This window comes from Salmo salar, chromosome 14, assembly GCF_965601325.2.
Source record: "Salmo salar chromosome 14, fSalSal1, whole genome shotgun sequence".
In the NCBI taxonomy this organism is placed as follows: Eukaryota; Metazoa; Chordata; class Actinopteri; order Salmoniformes; family Salmonidae; genus Salmo; species Salmo salar.
This window is the reverse complement of record NC_138304.1, coordinates 79,555,528-79,564,218: the sequence shown is the minus strand read 5'-3', so window position 1 is coordinate 79,564,218 and position 8,691 is coordinate 79,555,528.

Sequence of the window (8,691 nt, the reverse complement as noted above, 5' to 3'; positions counted from 1 at the left end):
TAAAACTAATAAGATCTGGGAGGCTGAAAGATAAGTGTGTAGTGTCCGATTCATGATCCAGAAGTGTTTGTCAGTCATAGGAAATTATTGCACGAACATTCTGGGCAAAAATACCCATAAAAAAGCAAAGTCGAGCCGGAAGCAGCAAGACGCAGTGCTTCCATCATATTCATAAGCTCAACCCACTGGTGAGAGATGATGTCATACGCACACCATGTTCCCCCCATAACGATTGAATGAGCTCTACTCATATTTTAGGGCCACATTTATATTTTAGGTGCAAAATTACGTTTCTGGTTGTTGTGCTGTCTACTTACACAAACAAGCCTCACATGCTGAACAAACCGGCTTCGCGCGTGCATCTCTGTGTGCCATCATGTGCATCTTGATTTTGTCTATCCCCACCATATGCATTCATGACACGCAGGTTAAAGTACCAGAACCAACTGTGAACCAACTATATATTATATAAACACACCAACTACTATATATTAACACACATGAAACATTCATGGACATTTGGCTAACTTGCTGTTGCTAGCTAATTTGTCCTCAGAGATAAACATTGGGCTGTTATTTTACCTGAAATACATATGATCCTTTTCATTGCTGGATATTTGAAGAATTTCTACCCATTTTGAGTCATTGATTAATCTGTCCTCTTTCATCTTTCTTCTTGTGATTTTATATGGCAGTTGGCAACCAACGTTAAGGTACATTACCACCACCAACTGGACTGGAGTGTGGACCTCATTCATCTTTTAATCACACACATAGCTATATCAAAGATTTTTATACTAGCCCAAGATAGACCACAGCCTGTCATTTCCAAAGGGAGCAAATGAATCATCGTGGGCAGAACAAGCAAGGTGGGCAGAGCCAAGCACGAGATAGTTTTGGAAACAAAAAATTATATTGAGATCAAATGTTTCATTGATGAAAAAACTAGCAGAATGTCGGTGAAAATCCATCTCGCCACATCTCCCACCGCCGACCATTGGGCTTCCTCTCACCATCAGATTTGATAGTGAGTGGAAACGCCAACCAGATGCTTCACGTTTATACATCTGCCAAAATATCTGTCTCATTGATGTATCTGTGGTTATATGCTTGTAAAAACCAAAGAGTAGATGGGAGAATGAGTAGATGGGAGAGGTGGGATTACAGCGCATCAAGTGTCTAAAATAGAACCAAGTTCTATTTTAGAGAATGGCTAGCAGTTTGGATGAAATTATTGAATAACATGTATGTGTGTACATTTATTTTGCTATGATCGCGCACGCAACACAGCCTTTTTGTTCAGCATGTCATGCTATCTACATATTACTGAAGCTGAGGCACACTGTCCAAGCAAAAATGGTAGTGCACCATTTCAACAGTAGATGGCACTACATCACATCTATAGAGGTGACATGGAAATGTAGGCCCTACTTTCCACACAGTAATCTCAATGCCTGGCCACTGGTCTCTAGGGTTCAAGGATGGCACAGTAAATGGCTAAATAATTCATAACACAAAAAACGTACTGTTGGTTGAATGGTTTATTTGCAGTCATGCAAGTGACTCATTTCCCAAGTATCCAAGCATTTCGCTACAACTGCAATAACGTCTACTAATATGTGCATGTGACCAATAAAATTTGATTTGATTTCAATGAAAGTAAAATCAACTGAAAATACATAAAATAAGACAGGTAGAATAATATTAATTATTCAACAATTTATTGAAATGAATTTAAGTCCAAAATAACATCAGTTTTGAATCTCACCTAGAAGACGTGTAGATTAGTTGCAAGTCAAACGAAGCATCTGAAGTGCTTGCAGAAGCATTCAAAATCGTGTGTTCTCTCCACTGAAAATAAATCCACAGATAAAAAGTCAAAACCTAGTTTGTTTTTAGTTTGTTTTCCTTGATTAATCAGTCCTCTTTCATCTTTCTTCTTCTGATTTCATATGGGAGTTGGCAACCAACTTTAAGGTGCGTTACCACCACCAAATGTGAACGATTTATAAAGTTTTTCTAACATCCAAAGATGCTAAGTGATATCTCAACCCATGGTCTCCCATACTAGATCTCTGGACTCTAATGTATGTAGTGCTGGGGCCTTTCTGCTTGGCAGGTGCAGTGTAGTTTGGCTGTGGCTTGATAACACTTGAGGAGCTGGGTTTGGAGTGACTAGGGGAGGAGGCACTACTCCCATTGAGAACAGGGTCTTGGAGCCAATGGATACAAGCTCCACCATAGTGTTCTGGGATGTTTTGGATGGTGGCCAGGGCAAAGTGCTGAGGGGTTGTGGCGGTGCCAATGCTGGTCCCATTCTGAGTAGGGCCATAGCTGCTTTTTATTTTAATTTTTTATTGAACCTTTATTTAACTAGACAAGTCAGTTAAGAACAAATTCTCATTTACAATGACGGCCAACACCGGCCAAACCCGGACGGATTTCACTGCATTGGGTGTATAGCTGGGCTGATAGCTTTGCCTGGGCTGACTGGGGTAGGTTTAGAGCCGCTTGGCTTTTGGACGGTGGCAGGGGCATTCTGGATGTAGGTTGAAGAACTGCCAGCCTGGGCAGAACTGAAGAGGCCGGAGATTGGCCCACTACTGTCAGCAAGGCGGGGCTGGTAGCTCCTCCTCTGAGCAGACATTCGGCTGTAGGTTGAACCACTTCCACCCTTGTTAGAGTAAACAGGTTTTGGCTTGGTGCACCAGGGGTAGAGCCAGGCTTGTAGGTTCCATAGGAGTTTCCACTTTGTGTAGAGCTCAGGCAAAAGAGAGTTGAGGTAGAGGCTCCATCTATTTTAATGGCCAGAGGTTTGGGCGTATTGACTGGAGGTTGAACCACTTGACGCTTTGGGAGAACGTTTTTGGCTTGACGTTTTGGGAGAAGCTGGGCTTGTAGTTTTTTGTTGCACTCCCACATTGAGTAGAACCAAAACTCAAAGGACCTGCTCTGAATGAAGTTTGGGACCACTTGACGGTCAGGGGTGTAAGACGATTCCCTTCCAGACTGGACAGAAACTTCTATTGGTCCTCTTGAAACCAGGACAGATGGCCATAGCGGGTGAGGTCCTGGTCATAGCGGGTGAGGGAGGTAGTGTGGGTAGAAGCTTGAACACTGTGGCTGGGGGCTCCTCTACTCTGAGTCTAGACACATCCTTAGTTGGGTTGGCTGGAGGTGGAAAACCTTATTCCACTCTGGGTAGAGCCATAGTGGTTAGGAGGAGATACACCAGTAGAAGGTTTCATGTTACTAGAGACAGAGACAGCTATACTGGGGACAATACCTTTAAACCTAACATAGCCTTGGCCATAGTGGTTTGATGTGGGGGTGTTGGCTCTGGACTTGTAGCTTCCGCTTTGTGCCACAGAATTCTGGGAGGTTGTTTTGAATAATTCTGAACTGATCCAGAGCAGCTGTATGTAATATTTTTTTTAACATTCTGGCTTGTAAAGCCCCCCACAGACTCTACAATTTTTGCTGTCTTGTGCAACGATTTTGTCATCTCAGACCAAATTTCAACGTCGTGGGCAAATTCTTAAGCCGTAAATGATTGTCAGACGTCTTGGCTCGATCAGTGTTACAGGGTCTAGGTCTGCTGTATAAGTACCAATACGTGTGGTCGTCGTAGGCTCCGATAAAGTTCTGTCAGTGTCAGAAGTGTCAGTGTCAGAAGTGTCGCTGGTGTTATGAGACGATCCCAGTGACTGACCAATAGGAACATGGCAGGCACTTGAGTATGCACACAATAATATTATTGTGAATAGAGTGTTGAGGAGTAGGAGTCTACCATGTCCGGAAACGACTTCACCATTTATTTTCTGTATTCAGGGTTCACTCAAAAATCATTTTAAGCTTTGTTTTACTATTGACAGATACAGCTGATTTCTGGGTTGTATATATCGATTCGCTCTCCTTGAATATAAGTCATCTGATTTATTCGTTTCAGGCTCTGAAATTATCATAATTATATATAGTTTTGTACTTTTTACCCCTTTTCGTGATGGTAGTTACAGGCTTGTCCCATCGCTGCAATTCCCGTACGGACTCGGGAGAGGCGAAGGTCGAGAGCCAAGCATCCTCCAAAACACAACTCCGCCAAGCCGCACTGCTTCTTGACACACTGCTCACTCAACCCACCCGCACCAATGTGTTGGAGGAAACACCATACAGCTGGTGACCGATGTCAGCTTGCATGTGCCCGGCCCAACACAAGGAGTCACTAGAGTGCGATGTGACAAGGACATCCCGGCCGGCCAAACCCTCACTTTACTCGGAAGACGCTGCGCCAATTGTGCGCCGCCTCATGGGTCTCCCGGCCGCAGCCGGCTGTGACACAGCCAGGGATCAAACCCGGGTCTCTTGTGACGCTTCTAGCACTGCGATGCGGTGCCTTAGACCGCTGCGCCACTCGGGAGGCTCGTCTCTGAATTGTTTATTAATCTAACTTTTTTGCCGCCAGCTCCTGATATCAGGGCATAAAAACAACAATCTGGCATCTGAATTAGACTTTGCCCGAGCTTGTTTTCCCCCCCCAAAATCCAGGCTATACTAGCTGACTAGCTGAGCTATGCTAGTTTTCATCTTCATTTCCAAAGTTCATAAATACTGCACCCTCAACTTCAAAACTAATTTGCTAGTAATACAATCATGTATCTCAGAAATTTGCTGAAAAGAAACTTGAAAACTATTATTGTTTTGTTGAATAGTCATGACTGGTTTGAGATTTCTGTTGTAAGACAACAGTGACGAAGGATATCATTGCTATTTAAGGCGGATCCAATTTCAGTTTCGAGATCCACTGGTGTCATTGGCGTAGGATTAGCTGGACATTTTTGACTGGTCTTGGAACTGTGGCAACAGCCAGCATCTCCTCACTTGGCTCGATGGGATATGTCATGATTTTGCCAACACAGCCAGCTACTGTATGTACACAGTCTTGTACCCAGTGGCGACCCGTCATTCAGGGCAGGTGGGCCAGACCCCCACCTGTTTTGAACCCCACCTGTTTGGCCCCAAAAAATGATGTGCATTTTCTGTGCTTTTTTTGTGCCTGTTTTGTTTGTTATTTTGCCATTAATATGTGTTACATATCATTTTCCTAACAAATGTACAAACAAATCATTGAGTTAAAAAAGCCGCAGCTCCAAAATGCAGGTATTTCAGCCTAGCTCATTGCCTTCTGTGGTGGTGGGGCAGCCAGCGGAAAATACAGAGCTTAGGTGTTGGTAATATTCTCTAGTTGCGCCGTGATTGGCTCAGTGTTCTGTCTCTCATGGGGACACTACGTCACTGCAAAATGTACAGGGGGAGCTAGAAAGTTCAAGCCCCTTGGGTGCTGCCATAGATTTACATTAGAAGTGCCTATATAAGAAAGCTCAAGGTCATTGGCCACAGATAAAGTTACGTCAAATCACATTATATCTACCGTAGCTTTGATTGGACTGATCATGTCAACATCAAACTTTTAAAATCTTAGCTAGCAGTCATCATCACGCATCAAGTCGACAATCTACTGGCAAATCCTTTTCAATCCTTGTCATATGAAGATAAATTATAGGTACAACGTATTAGTGCTCATCAGACATTGGACATGAACATTACACAACAAGTTGGAAATTGCAAATTTCAGTGGTTTGGAAGGAATCAGTGACTAAACGCAAGTGTTGCAAATCAACCACTAGCCTGCTATTCAGTGGAGATGGTGTGTGGTCCAAGTCTGAGTTTAAGGTTCTATTTTCCAAGCTTAAAAGTATAAACATTCACATGCAACATCATGGGCAAGAAAATGTTGAATACATTGGCCATGCTGTCAATCTAGCATGACTTCTGCCTCATTCAAAACAACTGGAAACTCTGATCTGGGAAATCTCAGACTACAGTGAGGTCAAGACAACTTGCAACTCTGAAAAAAACGAGCTCAGAATGGGAAAATACTTTTTGAACGGTCATCCAACTTGGAATTCCAAGTCAGGAACACGGGTCTCTTTCTAGAGCTCCAACCTGAAGATCACTGACGTCATGATTCGACCTTGTTTTAATTCCCCACCATAAATCCAGAGAATGCCAGACTTTAATGCTAAAATTTGCCCACAAGAAAGGACCACCACACCAAATGAGCACAGCACAACAAGGTAAGTGGAAAAATGTATTGTATGCTGCTGCATAAATTATGTAATTTGCCAGGGTGTAACGGGCGTCATATAGAGGAGACCAAGGCGCAGCATGTTGAGTGCTCATCGTTATTTTTTTATGAAAATGAACACTAGACAAAATAAACAAAAACAGCCAACAGTTCTGTCACGTTGTACAAACTAAACAGAAAGCAACTACCCACGAAAACCAAGGGAAAAAAGCCTGCCTAAGTATGGCTTCCAATCAGAGACAACGATAGACAGCTGCCTCTGATTGGAAACCATACCCGGCCAAAACATAGAAACAAAACAACATAGAATGCCCACCTCCTATCACACCCTGACCTAACTAAACAGAGAAAAAACAGCTCTCTTAGGTCAGAGCATGACACAGGGAGGTATGTATACTGTAGCTAAGAAAGTAATACTAAGTGAATATTATATAGTAAGCTGTTAGTAGCCAATGTGCCTCACCCTAATCATTTGGTCCCTTCCCCCCTCATAACTTAGCCTAATGTTCTGACTTGGTGGTGCACATGTAGCCTATAGCCTGTTTTAGAGAAATGTCATTATCTAATATTATAAGAGCTTTCACTTTCTTCATCCTGCGATTCTGACTTGGTGTACAGGGAGAATATTGTAAGAACGGCCCATGTTCTGAGTTATGCCGCTCTACATTGCAAAAGTGCTGAACAAATAGTTATATTGACTACGTCTGTCTTAGCTCGCTCATTGTCTTAATCGAAATTACAGATTGCCTCTTATCCGCAAATCGTTACCTTATGCCATAGTTTGTACATCTCAATTGTCAGTAGAAACCACATTTGTTTAAGCAAGTCAGCCATATCAGCTATGTTTTTTTAAAAGGCAGTAAATGAGGCTGAATGAACTGTTTTGCTGCCAGGTAAGGCTCTGCTGTAGCGGTGGTAAGGATTCACTCCATGGTGCTGAAAAGAAAGCTCTGCTGTTGGAACAGCTTTATGTAGGCGCTGTCACAGGCGTCGAAAGGGACAGACCAAGGTGCAGCGGGTATAGTGCTCATCTCCTTTCTTTATTTTGATAAAGTGAACACTTAAACAAAAATACTAACAAACCGACAAAAACGACAGTTCCGTAAGGTACAAGACTATAATGGAAAACAACCACCCACAAAAACACAGGAAAACAAGCTGCCTAAGTATGGCTTCCAATCAGAGACAATGAAAGACACCTGCCTCTGATTGGAAGCCATACTTGGCCACACATTGAAAAAGAAACATAGAAATAGAAACTAGAACCAAAATCCCCTAGAACCAAAAAAAAAAAAAACACACAAAACAAACACCCCCTGCCACGCCCTGACCATACTACAATTACAAAATACCCCTTTACTGGTCAGGACGTGACAGGCACTAACAGTTTGTGGTCACCTTTATAGTGCAATTAATGTATTGTGTTGTGTTGTGTAGTGGCTTTGCTGGCATTCATCAACAAAAAAATAAAGTGAGTTTGCCCCACCAAGCTAATCTTAGCTAATCTTCCTGGGGTCCAACACCAATTAATAAGACATTACAAACAATTACAAATTAAGACTTTACAAACATTTTACAAGTAGACAATACAGATCATAAAAATACCTGACAGGAAACACATTTAACATTCAGTTGATGCTTTTATTTCCTGTCCAGTCATATGGTCTATCGCATTAGATGTTCTTTTATTTTTTCTTGAAGGTGGATTTAATTTTTCCATGAAAAATGTGTATTGGTAAAGAGTTCCATTCAGCTATAAAACTGTAGATTTAAGGTGATTTGTCCTTGGCTTGCGTTGTCTTAGATGCCCTGAATTTACCTGTCTGGTTTGGTGGTTATGAGTGTTGATAGTATGTACTAACTGTCCTGAAAAATAGAGTGTTTTCTTTTTTAAATATAACATTCAGAAGACTGGATAGTAATTTGTTTTCAACGTGAAGCCATGAGAGATTCTGATGCATTTGGATAATAGTCATACGGATAGAGCAATGAAGAGCTAATCTGGCAGCCCTGTTTTGTGCAATTTGGAGCTTTTTTATATCTTCCGTTGCTGCAGATGACCATATAACTGGACATTACTCTAAGTGTGATAGGACCAGGGATTGAATCACCTGATTCAGAATGCTAGATGTTAAATACTCTGAACATTTTCTTGGAACAGCAATTCCCTGACCCATCTTAATAACAATATTATCTATGTGTTCTGACCATGATAAAGTCCAACATGACACCTTGTAGTTTTGTTTTTTTCACTTGCTCTACATGTATTCTATTCATCGACAAATTCAATTGGGGATCATCAGCAAGCATATATCTTCAACCAAATACAATACAATTAGTTTTAGAAAAGTTCAACAACAATTTGTTCATATCAACTCACTCAGACACCATTCTTAGGTCACTACTCAGTACATCTGTTAGCTCATTACATTCTGATGCTGCGCTATACATTGTAGAGTCATAAGCATATATTACTACTCTTGCTTTGTTCATTACTGGAGGTAAATCATTAGTAAAGATAGAGAAGTGGGCCTAGGCAGCTTCCT